Source organism: Cetorhinus maximus, chromosome 2 (genome assembly GCF_964194155.1).
Source record: "Cetorhinus maximus chromosome 2, sCetMax3.hap1.1, whole genome shotgun sequence".
In the NCBI taxonomy this organism is placed as follows: domain Eukaryota; kingdom Metazoa; phylum Chordata; class Chondrichthyes; order Lamniformes; family Cetorhinidae; genus Cetorhinus; species Cetorhinus maximus.
Window position 1 is genome coordinate 76,268,046 of NC_135880.1, and position 13,460 is coordinate 76,281,505.

Here is a 13,460-nt window from a genome sequence, read left to right on the forward strand (position 1 = left end):
GTGTACACGTGTGCCGTGTCTGGTACTCAATTTGAACTGGGTGCCCTAGCCTCTAGAGAAGCATTTAAAGTTGAAATTATTGGGTCACGTAGCGTCCCAGCCCCACAAATATCCTCAGGCCTATCTAGGGCGGCGGTAGGGAAGGGGAGCTCTGTCTGCAACTGGGGGAGAGACTTGATAGGGTGGGTAGGATATTTCCTCTTGTGGGACAGAATTAGGGGACACAGTTTAAGAATAAAAGGTCTCCCTTTTAAGATAGAGATGGGGAGAATTTTTTCCTCTCAGGAGGTTGTTACTCTGTGGAATTCTCTTCCCCAGAAAGCACTGGAAGCTGGGTCATTGAATCTATTCAAGGTTGAGTTAGATAGATTTTTTGATAGGGAGTTAAGGGTTATGAGGGCAGACAGGAAATTGGAGTTGAGATCATAGCCAGATCAGCCATGATCTTATTGAATGGTGGAGCAGACTCCACGGGCTTTATTGCCTACTTCTGCTCATAAGTCCTATGTTCCTTGGGGAACTTTGAGTGTGTTTGGGGGAGGGGGAGCTCTGTCTGCATTCGGGGTGGGAATATCTGGCTCTGATCGGGGGATGGGGTCTCTGTCCGTGTTTGGGGGAGGGGAGCTCTGGGTGTGTTTGGGGGATGGTGGGGACTCAAGAGAACATGGGAGAAGGACATTGGAGGAGAGAGATAGCAGTATGGGAGAAATTCGGATGGACGGGGTAGAAAGGGACTGAATGGGGAATGGAGGGAGGGATGGAGAAATGCAAAGAGAGAGACAATGGGTGAAAGATGGGGTAGAGAGGAGGGTGTGGGGTAGAGGGGTTGGAGATGGGAATTGGGAGATATGTGGAGAGTGGGGTGGAGTTGAAGTTGCGGAATGGAGAGAGATGAGCAGAGAGTGAGGAGGGACAGAACAAAGTTGTTTACTGAGAGTGGAGGAAGAGGGGAAGTGGGAAAGTAAAGGGATGAGAGGCAGAGAGTGTGGGGTGAGGTAGATAGAGGAGACAAGGATCTGAGAGGTGGTGACGTTGAGCGGGAGAGAGGCTGAGGAGGGTGAGAGGAAAAAGAGAAAGAAGCATGGAGTGGGGTGAGGGTCAAGAGGAGGAGAGAGGAGTGAGCAAGGACAGACAGAAGGGTATCGAAGCATGGGAGATATAGATGTGGGGGTATGGCTGCAAAGGTGAGTGAGGAGGAGGATACAGGAGAGAGGGCAGGGAGAGAAAAGGGAGAAAGGGATAAGAGAGAGGGGTAAGAAAGGGTCAAAAATGATATGAGATAAAACTTTATCACGCAGCAAGTGGTTAAAGTCTGGAATGCACTAGCAGTGTGGTGGAGGCAGGTTCAATTGAAATGTCCAAAATGGAATTAGACTGTTATCTGCAGAGGAAGAATGTGCAGGGTTATGGGAAGAAGGTGAGAGAATGGCACTAAGTGAATTGCTCATTCGGAGAGCCGGTACAGATTCGATGGGTCAAATGGCCTCCTTCTGCACTGTAACAATTCTGTGATTCTGGCTATTGTTGTGGGCATCCTTTATGATGCCTTCAAACAACATTGTTACATCATACAGGCACACAGATGCATGCAGCTCACTGTTCTCAACCAAGTAGCTGCCATGAGGTCTGAGGAAAGAATGTGACAGACAGCCTGGTTAAAAACGATTAAAAGCATCACTCAATTTTTTTTAACCTGCTTTAGCAAAGTTCATTATAAGCTGGAAATGTACAACTCCCCAAGTTTAGCTCGCTTTAAGATATTAGGTTCATTATGTGTGGTATTTTAATTAAAAATGTGCACATGCCTATGTGCGTGGGGGTTAGCAGGGGTGACCGGTATACCTGAGGTCCATCAGTGGCCACCCTAATCAGCGCTTCGTTTCCCGCTCCCATTCTTTAATTGGATGGGCCCTGCTCCTCCAGTTAGTTAATCTGCCACGTGATCACATTCGGCTGGCCACATGACGTTAGAGCGGAAGTGGCACCAGTTTCCGGTGCCACCGCCAAGACCTGCGGCCTCTGAACAAAATTGAGCCCTGTGTATGTCAGTGAATATCTCTCAATCTGAACTGTTGAAGAGCCTTTGGGGTTGCTTGCCCTGCTCACAACACCACACATCCTCTGTAGAGGATGCTGCACTGGATCGGACACCTGATGACATCAGGTCTCCACACAAATGCCCGTGCAAACTCTATAGGTAGCAGTCAGCGAACACCTCTCCTTTGCTGCTGGACACAAAATCTGAGCCAATGTTCTTAAACTTTCCCTTCATTCTTTTGGTAGTTTAGCATTTATGTCCTCCAGTTATTGATTCATTAACTAGTAATTATTTTCTATTTACCTTATTAAACTCTCATAAAGTTGAACACTTCTATCAAATTTCCTTTTGACCTTTTCTGTTCTGGTGATAAAGATTTTTTAGTGTCTGCTTATCATGAAAGAGCCATGCCTGATACCACCTGAATCTCAAAACTGAAAGGGTGTTATACTAACTCATTGTATCACAGTTACTCACAACAATTTGTTCTATATTTATCATATTATAACACAAAAAATTAACATGCCAGCATCACAAAGATTTCAAAGATGTGTCACTTACTATATTGACTATGTTGCAAAATGATATCGAAAAACATTTTGAAGTTTACACTCCAAATGATAAAAACTACTTTATACATCTGACAACTTAGATATTTTGCTGCTCTGCTATTTTAACATTGAGTGCTGACTTTAGTGCAGAATATAGAAACTCCATTAAATGTATCATTTTTAGCACCAGAGTAAAGTTGTAATGACTTTTCAGAAATATGTGGGTGGAATCTGGTTAGATTCATTGGCATTCAACTTAAGTCAGACACTGAGGTGAGTCATCTCATTGCGAACAGTCTGGAAAGCATGAGTCTGAGCAACTAGATGTGACTGAACTTCATGAGCTTGCAATGCTGGTCGTCAAAGTTCCATAGCACTGTTCAACCAGTTCTCAAAAGAACAAAAAAAAACCTGAAAAATCATGTGATTTTCAATGTTTATTCTTATTATTCATTCTTGAGATGTGGGGAAAGTGGCATTTATTGTCCATTCCTTGTTACCCAGAGAAAGTGGTAATACAACTAAGTCTAAGGGCGGAATCGTATGGTCCCGTTGGTGGCAGGTGACATGGTGGGCGTGAGCAGGCAATATGGTGAGAAGGTCAAATATCGGTTTTACGCTGTCGTGAAACCAGTTTGCAATCATCCACTCCGCTTGTCAATGGTGGGCCACGTTTTCTGCCGCCACACGTCGGGAACCTGATTTCAATACTTTCGCATCTCATTATAAGCCCTGCTCACCAGAACTATCACCCTACACTGGATCATCTGGGCACGTTAGCGTGATTGCATGCCGTTGTATTTCACAAATGTACATAAGTGACGTGCACCTGGCACTTCACTCGGGACTTTGAGGTTTGTTTGCCTACCTTGCTTCAGGCAGTACTCGCAGTCATCAGCGCCAGGCTTCACAGACAGCACCACATCACTTTTAGGGGGGCTCACGGGTAGGTCACTACCTACCAGGTTAGCCATATGTGGGTGGTTTTACAATGGCTGCAGGGCAAGGGCTTGCTCGGCGATGGGGGAGAAATGGCCTCAGGCAAAGGAAGAGGCTACAGGGCGAGCGCTGTACTGCGGAAGGGGGTAACCCAGGGTGTGTGTGGGGGCACATGCTGATCTGTGCAAATGGCTTCAAGGTGGTAAGGTCTGAGGAGGCAGTCTCCAGAGGAGATAAGGCCAGATGGAGACATGAGGGTGTGTGTGAGAGAGTGAGCAGTGATGTCCCTTGAGCTGGCAGTGAGTGAGATGTGTGATGGCCTTATGAGTGTGAGAGTTTAGGGTGATGAGATGATTGCCTTACCCTGGCCGCACGGATGAGATCATTCATCGTCTTTCTGCACTGGATGGCCGACCTCTTCTGTGCAGTGTTGGCACTGACCACCACTACCACCTCCTCCCAAGCCGAAGTGGTGAGATTGCTGGACCTCTTGTGGCCACAGAGGGGGTGGGGGTCATCATGGTGGGCCTTCAAAATGCATTCCAGTGACCGGCCACTGAACTCTTCTTCGCTTTCAGGGCCATGTCTTCACTGGATCAGTCCTGGGCTGCAAGCATCGAGAACTGTGCGTACGGCTGCAGTTTAGCTTTGACACCTGGAGTGAGGAAATGGTGAGGTAATGGTGTGGAGGTGTTTCAGAGGCCGCCCGCCAGCGAGATGGCATGGTTCCTGTGGCTGCATAATTAATTAGGTGGGAAGCAGACGATACAGCGCAAAAACCCACCATTGCGGCCGGCGGCTAAAACGTCATTTTTCACACCCGCTACCACACTTAGTGCAAATCTGGGACAATTCCATCCTAAGTCTCAGAGTCTACCATGTTGTTGTGGGACTGGACTCATATATAGGCCAGACCAGGTGAGGATGGCAGATTTCTTTTCTTAAAGGACATTTGTCAACCAGTTGTGTTCTTACGACAATTCAACAGTGACATGGCCAGTGACACTTCTACTGATGTCAGCTTTTTATTTCTAGATTTAAAAAAAATGAATTAAATTCTCAAACAGCCATTGTGGGAGTTTATAATTCTTGGATCATTAATCCAGGGACAAACTTTTCAGATGCCGGGATTTCTGGGGTTCAGCTGCTGATGTCTGTCCCGTAGCCATTTAACACTCTGTGGGAGTGATGATTGGCTGGAGGCGGACCTTCTGCCCCTAGCTGGGGAGGAAATCCTGCCTCAGAGATGCCGGTCAATCTGATAGGCTGCCGGGAGTGTTGGCCACTGCTGGGACTACATGGAGTTCCACAAAGCAACATGCAGGGAGCCCAGGATGCAGGTAAGACTGGGGGGAGGGTCTTTTGGCAGGGCCAGGATTGGAAGCCCGGGGGTGAAGGATGAGGTGGGGGGGCCTATTTGTAAAGGCCAGGGGAGAAGGGGACACCTGGGGTGACAGACATTGCGGCTGAGTGGGAAATCGTCATTAAGTGGCCATTAATTCACCGCTTATAAGGGCCTCAATTATGGTGAATGTGGGCAGGCTGCCCTAGGCCTCACCCACCCCCCTGCACGGGCTTCTCCACCTGCAAAGTCACTGGAAGGGACAGCAAAATTCTGCCCGAGGCCTCTGTACCATTAGTAATGTAACATAACCAGTACACTCCCAAATCCTGTACATTTTGAAAACATTGAGCCAGAATTTTCTGTCAAAATAATAGCGCATGTAATTAATGATGCTCACTGTAATTTTGGGCAAAAAAGTATAGCAATTTCAGGCAAGGAACAAATGCTCAGTTAAATATGAATATCAAAAGGTTGCTGCCCAATTCGTGCAGCTCTGCAATTAGCTTCATGAAAATGACATCTTGCCCTTAGCCTCCCCATTTTTTTAGGAACTTGTTGTATTTATCCATTAATTTCCTATTAAATTCATCACAGAAAGCTAAATCTTGTTGTTTGAAGTGTAAATGCCCTGTTAGTGACATGATAAGTATTAATAACTATCAATCCATTGATCTAGCATCAAAAATTAACTATTACAAATGAGGATTCTCATTTCTTCAGGTTTCGAAGCTTTTGAGGAGATTTTTAAAAGTGTCAATTTTAGAAAGGAATCTTACTTTTCCTTTCTATCTCTTTTCTTTCTCTATCTTAGTCCAATCTTTCTTCCCTTCTCTTTATCTGGTCCCAAAGCCCACAGGAAAATTTCAGCCACCATCACTTGATCTCACATTCACAGCCACCAGCTCAGACATTGGCATTGTGTGAGCTTTAGAGGGCAGCATAGAGGTGGTACCTGCATGTGGTGGGTGCAGGGCACAAGTGGTTACAGCCAGGCCAGGAAGAATGGAAAGGGTGGGTCCCACCTCTAGAGAGGTCAAAGTTGAACATGAGTGTGGCTGCAGAGGACTCAGATGAGGACACCACTGGGGAGATGTATAGATATAAGGCCAATGGGTGTGAATACAGAAATACTTGATGCATTAACAGGCCTGCCAGAAAGTCTGTTGTCACTGTCAAAGTGCATGGAGGGGTCCAGCTCCAACGTGACACAGGACTTCACACTGAACTTTGAGCCCATTGGAGCTTAATTTGTAATTGAATCCTAGACAACTCAATCTGCCTTTCATCTGATTACCTTTCTGTTCTTCAAGGTTCAAATGTTGAGCAAATAACTCAACTATTTCTGACTTCTTTGCACCTACTTTTAAACCTATTTCTAACTTTTCTGCCACTGCTTTTAAATTAACCCTCATTAATTGCTGCAAGATCATCTCATTCAAGAAAAGCTTCAGCAATAGGCGTAGCTATTTTTAACTTTTCAATAAATACAGCAAAAATCACTATGAAATCTTGTTTGTTTAAACTCTGGCCACCCCCAGTAACCCCGTCTCAGCCTGTGTGATACAAAATCCCTTCAAAGAACCCCACCTTTCTGGGACTTTGAAGGCTCACAGACTCCACTATTAACATACAGGCTGCTACCATTCTCCCCAAGTGTAAATATCTTGCACCTCCTTTCCAGGAAAACGATCTAAGCCTTCCTTTGATCACTAACAATCAAACCATCTAAGCTTACTGTCAGGAAGACTTCAGAACAGGTCACATGACACCATTCAATTTACCTTAAATTTACAGTTCCAAAACATAACAATCTTATAAGTCTTGTAATTGTTACTGAGGTGAGTAACTTAGCTCCTGACTCCCCAAAACCTGTCCACCATCTACAAGACACAACTCAGCAGTGTGATGGAATACTCCCCACTTGCCTGGATGAGTACAGCTCCAGCAACATTCAAGAAACTCAACACCATCCAAGAGAAAGCAGCCTGCTTGATCAGCACCCCATCCATCATCTTAAGTATCCATTCCCTCCGCCATCATCGCACAGCACAGCAGTGTGTTCCATCTACAACTTGCATTGCGCCAACTCACCAAATCTTCTTCGACAGCACCTTCCAAAACCATGAATCCTACAACCTAGAAGAATTAGAGTAGCAGACACATGGGAACACCAACACCTGCAAGCTCCCCTCCAAGCCATTCACTATCCTGACTTGGAATGATATCGCTGTTCCTAGTGTTGTTGAGTCAAAAACCTGGAACTCTCTTCCTAACAGCACTGTGGGCTTACCTTCACCAGTTGGCTGCAGAGGTTCAGGAAAGTGGCTCGCCTTCTCAAGGGCAATCAGGGATGAGCGACAAATGCTGGCCTTGCCAATGATACTCACATCCCATGGAAGAATTATAAAATACACAGCGCAGGAGAACATTGAAAAGGTAAGGCGATAATTGTAAACTTCCCTCACTTAGGAGTCTCAATCAGACTCCTGAATCTCTGTACAGATAAAACAGGCTTAATTAAGATATCTTTTGTATGGTTATTATAATTAGGTCACTATGCATGATTTACTATATGAATATAGGCAAATGTCTTTTTAGAATATAATAAGGCTGACAATCAAAAATAATGTTACAGCGAAGTGCATGGTACAATTATATAATGTTAAACATAGAATGAAACTGTTGTGAGCCAAAGATCAGGCATTTTACAATAGCCTGGGCACTGTTGTAAGGCAGAATTTTCAAAGAGAATGAGAGCAGGTGGCAAAGGAGGTCAATGCCCAGTGCCTGGCCCCAGGGACCTGGCAACAATGCAGAAAATGGTTTGATGGCCTCATAAAGTCTTCAAAGTCACTGAATGTATCTTCATATCACATCTTATACTCAATGAACCACCAGCATTTCACCCTACTCAGTGCACCGCACTCCTATCACCTCACCCATCAGCACTCATTAGTCCACAGGACTTGGACCTAACATCCAGACTCTCCATCTCACCCACACACCTTCCAATAATGCCAGCCTCACACTCAACTCTCACTGGGCACGGTCAGTGAGGGGAGACTTTGGCCTGAGTGAAACAGAGACTGAATGAGTATATTTGGGAATTTGGTTCAAAGTGGGATTTCAGTACATAGGGGGAAAAAAGTGCTTTAGGTAAGGTTTACTGCAGGAAGTAAAGTGTGCTGAGTGGGGAGTTCGGTGAAGGGTGGAGAGAAGGTGCTTTTTATCTTCTATTCTTTTTCAGCCTCCAGTATTTGGTTTCCACTTTGGTGCAGCAGAAGGAGCAGGTAAACCAGTAACTATTAGTTTTATCAGTATTATAAGTACTGTATTGTTTTATTAGTATTGTAAATTTTACTGGCAGTGCCGAAACCTATTGGGATGTGTTAGGCTTTATTGATTATAATTAATTAATTAGCAATTATTAACTAATTAACACATATTGGAGATGGCAGGGCAGGTGATATGCTGCGATTTCAGGATGTGGGAGCTTATAGATACTGGTGTGATGCTATGGAAGTGTTTGTGGCTGCAGGAACTTCTGCTCCGGGTTATTGAGCTGGAGGCCGAGCTGCAGGCACTGTGGCATATCAAGGAGTGGGAAAGTTACCTGGACACTTTATTCCAGGAGGTGGTCACACCCCTTAGGCTGGGTCTTCTGATTTGGTCAGTGGTCAGGGACAGGAGGGTGTGACTGCAAGTGAGGCAAGTAAGGGGACCCAGAGGGCAGGAGTGCAGGAACCTCAGCCCTTGCAATTATCCAACAGGTTTGAGGTTTTTTCAGTTTGTTTGGATGAGAATGGAGGCTGCAGGGTGGATGGGCTGACTGACCATGGCACTGTGGTACAGGAAGCCATTTAAGCAGGGGTAATTACAAGGAATGTTACGGTAGTAGGGGACAGTATAGTCAGAGGGTTTGACACTGTTCTCTGCAGCAAAGACCGTGAGTCAAGACAGCTGTGTTACCTGCCCTATGCCAGGGTTTGGGACATCTGTTCATGGCTGGAGAAGATCCTGCATTGGGAGAGGGAGGACCTAATTGTCATGGTCCATGTTAGTACCAACGACGTAGGCAGGACAAAGAAGGAGGCTCTGCTTACTCAGTATGAGGAGCTTGGCACCAAATTAAGAAGCAGAACCTCAAAGGTCATAATCTTTGGATTATTACCTGGGCCAAGTGCAAATTGGCATAGGACAAATCAAATTAGGGAGATGAAAGCCTGGTGTGGGAGAAGTGGGTTCTGGTTCATGGGGCACTCACACCAGTACTGGGGAAGCAGGATATGTACCGTTGGGATGGTCTACACCTGAACCATGCTGGGACCAGTGTTCTTGAGAGCCACACAACTAGGGAAGTAGAAAGGGTTTTAAACTAAGTAGTGGGGCAAGGGTACAAATTTGGGAAGACGTGGTCAATCAAAGAGTAGAGGCACGGCAAAAGAGGAAGGTATTATTAAGGGAAATGAAAAACAGACCATGATAGGAAGGGATAGAGATACAAATCTAACAGTAAATCAACAGCTGAGACTAAAGGTTATAAAGAGAATAAAAGGATAAAACTAATGGCTCTGTATCTGAATGCATGAAGCATTCAAAACAAAACAGATGAACTGAGAGCGCATATAGAAATAAATAAATACGATTTGATAGCCATTACAGAGACATGGCTGCAGGGGGACATAGATTGGGACCTGAATATTAAAGGGTATAGGACACGTAGGAAGGACAGGAAGTGAGGAAAAGGTGGAGGAGTGGCTCTGTTAGTTAATGATGGTATTAGCACAATGGAGAGGGATGACCTAAGTTCAGAAAACCAGGTTGCAGAAATGGTTTAGGTAGAGATGAGAAATTGTAAAGGCAAGAAGTCACTTGTGGGAACCATGTACAGGCCTCCTAATAGTAACCACATGGTAGGTTATAAATGATAACATTCCATTAGCTTTCCTAATTACCTGCTGTACCTGCATACTAGCCTTTTGCGATTCATGCACTAAGACACCCAGATACCTCTGCATTTCAGATCTCTGCAATCTCTCACCATTTAGATAATATGCTTTTCTCTTATTCTTCCTGCCAAAATGGACAATTTCACATTTGCTCACATTACACTCCATTTGCCGGATCTTTGCCCACTCACTTAACCTATCTATATCTTTTTGTAGCTTCCTTTTGCCCTCTTCACAACTTACTTTCCTGCCTATCTTTGTGTCATCAGCAAATTTGTCAACCATCCCATCCATCCCTTCATCCAAGTCATTATATAAATTCTAAACAGTTGAAGTCTCAGCACTAATCCCTGTGGCACATCACTCATTACATCTTGCCAATCTGAAAAAGACCCATTTATGCCTACTCTCTGCTTCCTGTTAGCCAACCAATCTTCTATCCATGCCGATATGTTCCCCCTATACCATGAGCTTTTATTTTCTGCAGTAACGTTTTATCAAATGCCTTCTGGAAATCTAAGTACAGTACATCCACTGATTCCTCTTTATCTACAGCACATGTTACGTCCTCAAAGAACTCCAATAAGTTGGTTAAACATGATTACCCTTTCAGAAAGCCATGTTGACTCTGTTTGATTATCTTGAACTTATCCAAGTGCTCTCCCCTCTTTAATAATAGCTTCTAAAATTTTCCCTATGACAGATGTTAAGCTAACTGGCCTGTAGTTTCCTGCTTTCTGTCTCCCCCACTTTTTGAATAATGGAGTTACATTTGCTATCTTCCAATCGAATAGGGCCTTGCTGAATCCAGGGAGTTTCAGAAAATTCAAACCAACGCATCAACTGCTTCACTAGACACTTCTTTTAAGACCCTAGGCTGAAGTCCATTAGAACCCAGGCACTTGTCAGCCCACAGCTCCAACAATTTACTCAGTACCACTTCTCTGGTGATCATAATTTTCCTGAGTTCCTCCCTCCCTTCCATTTCCTGATTTATAGCCGCTTCTGAGAGATTATTTGTGTCCTCTATGTTGCAGACTGATACCTATTCAATTCATCTGCCATTTCCTTGTTTTCTATTATCAATTCTCCAGATTTGCTTTCTGTAGGAACAACCCTCACTTTGTTAACCCATTTCTCTTTTAAGTATTTATAGAAACTCTTACTATCTGTTTTTATATTTCTGGCTAGTTTTCTCGTGTACTCTATTTTTTCCCTCCTTATTAATATTTTAGTCATTCTTTGCTGTTCCTTATATTCTGTCCAATCTTCTGACCTTCCAACTTTTTTGCACAATTATATGCTTTTTCTTTAAGTTTGATGCTATATTTAACCTTTCTAGTTAACCACGGATGGTGTGTCCATCCCTAGGACTTTTTCTTCCTCGTTGGAATGTACCTATTTTGTGTATTCTGAAATATCCCCTTAAATATTTGCCACTACATCTCTGTTGACCTATCCCTTAACTTAATTTGCCAATTCACTTTAGCTAGCTCTACTTTCATGCCCTCATAATTGCCCTTATTTAAGTTTAAAAACATAGTCTTGGACCCGCTCCTCTCTCCCTTAGACTGAATGTAAAATTCAACCATATAATGGTTGCTGCTACCTAGGAGCACCTTCACAGTGAGATCATTAATTAATCCAATCTTGCTGCACAATGCCAGGTCTAGTATAGCTTGCCCTCTGGTTGGCTCCAGAACATGCTATTCTAAGAAACTATCCGAAACATTCAATGTACTCCTCATCTAGGCTATCTCTACCCATCTGATTTTTCCAGTCTATATGTAGATCAAAATCTCCCATGATTATCGCGGTGCCTTTCTGACAAGCTCACATTATTTCTTCCTTTATGATGAAGGAGTGGGTGGGATGGTTGCCAAATTTCTGATGACACAAAGATAGGCTGGAAAGTAAGTTATGAAGAGGACATAAGGAAGATACAAAAAGAAATAGGTAGGTTAATTGAGTGGGCAAAGATCCGGCAAATGGAGTGTAATGTGAGCAAATGTGAAATTGTCCATTTTGGCAGGAAGAATAAGAGAAAAGCATATTATCTAAATGGTGAGAGATTGCAGAGATCTGAAATGCAGAGGTATCTGAGTGTCTTAGTGCATGAATCGCAAAAGGCTAGTATGCAGGTACAGCAGGTAATTAGGAAAGCTAATAGAATTAATTGCGAGAAAAGTAGGGAGGTTATGCTTCAGTTATACAGAGCATAGTGAGACCACATCTGGAGTACTGTGTACAGTACTGGTCATCTTATTTAAGGGAGAATGTAAATGCATTGAAAGTAGTTCTCCAGAGAAGGTTTACTAGGCTAATACCTGGAAATGACAGGTTGCCTTACGAGGAAAGGTTGGACAGACCAGGCTTGTATCCACTGGAGTTTAGAAGAGTAGAAAGCGACTTGATTAAAACATACAAAATCCTGAGGGGTCTTGACAGGGTGGATGTGGAGAGGATGGGAGAATCTAGGACTAGGTGTCACTGTTTAAAAATAAGGGGTGACCATTTAAAACAGAGATGAGGCGAAATTTTTTTCTCAGAGAGTCGTAAGCCTTTGGAACTCTCTTCCTGAAAAGGTGGTGGAATATTTTTAAGGCAGAGATGAATAGATTCTTGGTAAGCAAGGGGGTGATAGGATATCAAGCGTAGGCGGGAAACAGATTTGAGGTTATCAACAGATCAGCCATGACCTTATTAAGTGATGGAGCAGGCTTGAGTGACCAAATGGCCTACTCCTGCTCCTTGTTCATATGTTCGTATGTTCACATACAATCAAGTATGCAGCTAAGGCAGGCACATCACCCAGTGCAAAACAACCACTGGCATTCTAGCCTCGATCTTGCAGTAGAAAGTCAACCTTAGTAAGATCTAGAGCCAGACAACTGACATGGGGACCAGCATGATTCCACCCACTGAGCCTGATGAAGGAGATGGTGCAATGAATCATGGGGTGGTCTACAATGGAGCCCGTGATATCCGGCATCACCAAGACCATTGAAGATGATGGTAAGTTACTGGGGTATGCCCCTTCAGAACTACCTCCTCACCCTCATCCTGAAATCTGACATAAAAGCTGCAGATGGTGTGATCACGGACCTCCTGCTTTCCTCCGACATCTCCCTCCTCCCACACTCATCCCTCCCCTCCTGCTTTGATGTTTTCAGATACCCAGGAACTCCTGGCTGGCCAGCTGTAGCATGCCCAGGAAGAAGGAGAGCAAACAAACATCAGTGCTGAGGAAACACTGTCATTTGATTAAACACTCAGCCGCAGCTAAGATACTGGCCCTATGCAAACTTACAGTCTAGTTTAGGGCTGGGAACTGCATGTCCAGATGGAAAGGATAGCTCATGTGTCAGCTCATTGGAGTTTGACGTTGCAAATGAGTTCTGCTACAAGGAAACACAGATGAAGATTTTGATGTGGTGGCAGACAGGAGAGTGCTGATTAGCATGCCCAGCAACACGCTTGGTGCATTAACAGGCCTGCCTGTCACTGTCAAGAAGAAAGGAGGAGTCCAGCTCCAATGTGGCAGAGGGTATTGCACAGAGCTCGGAGCACATCCTTTCCCCCGTAGAAATGGTTGCCAACTTTAACAACAGCACCAGCAGATCAAATCACGATGGAGT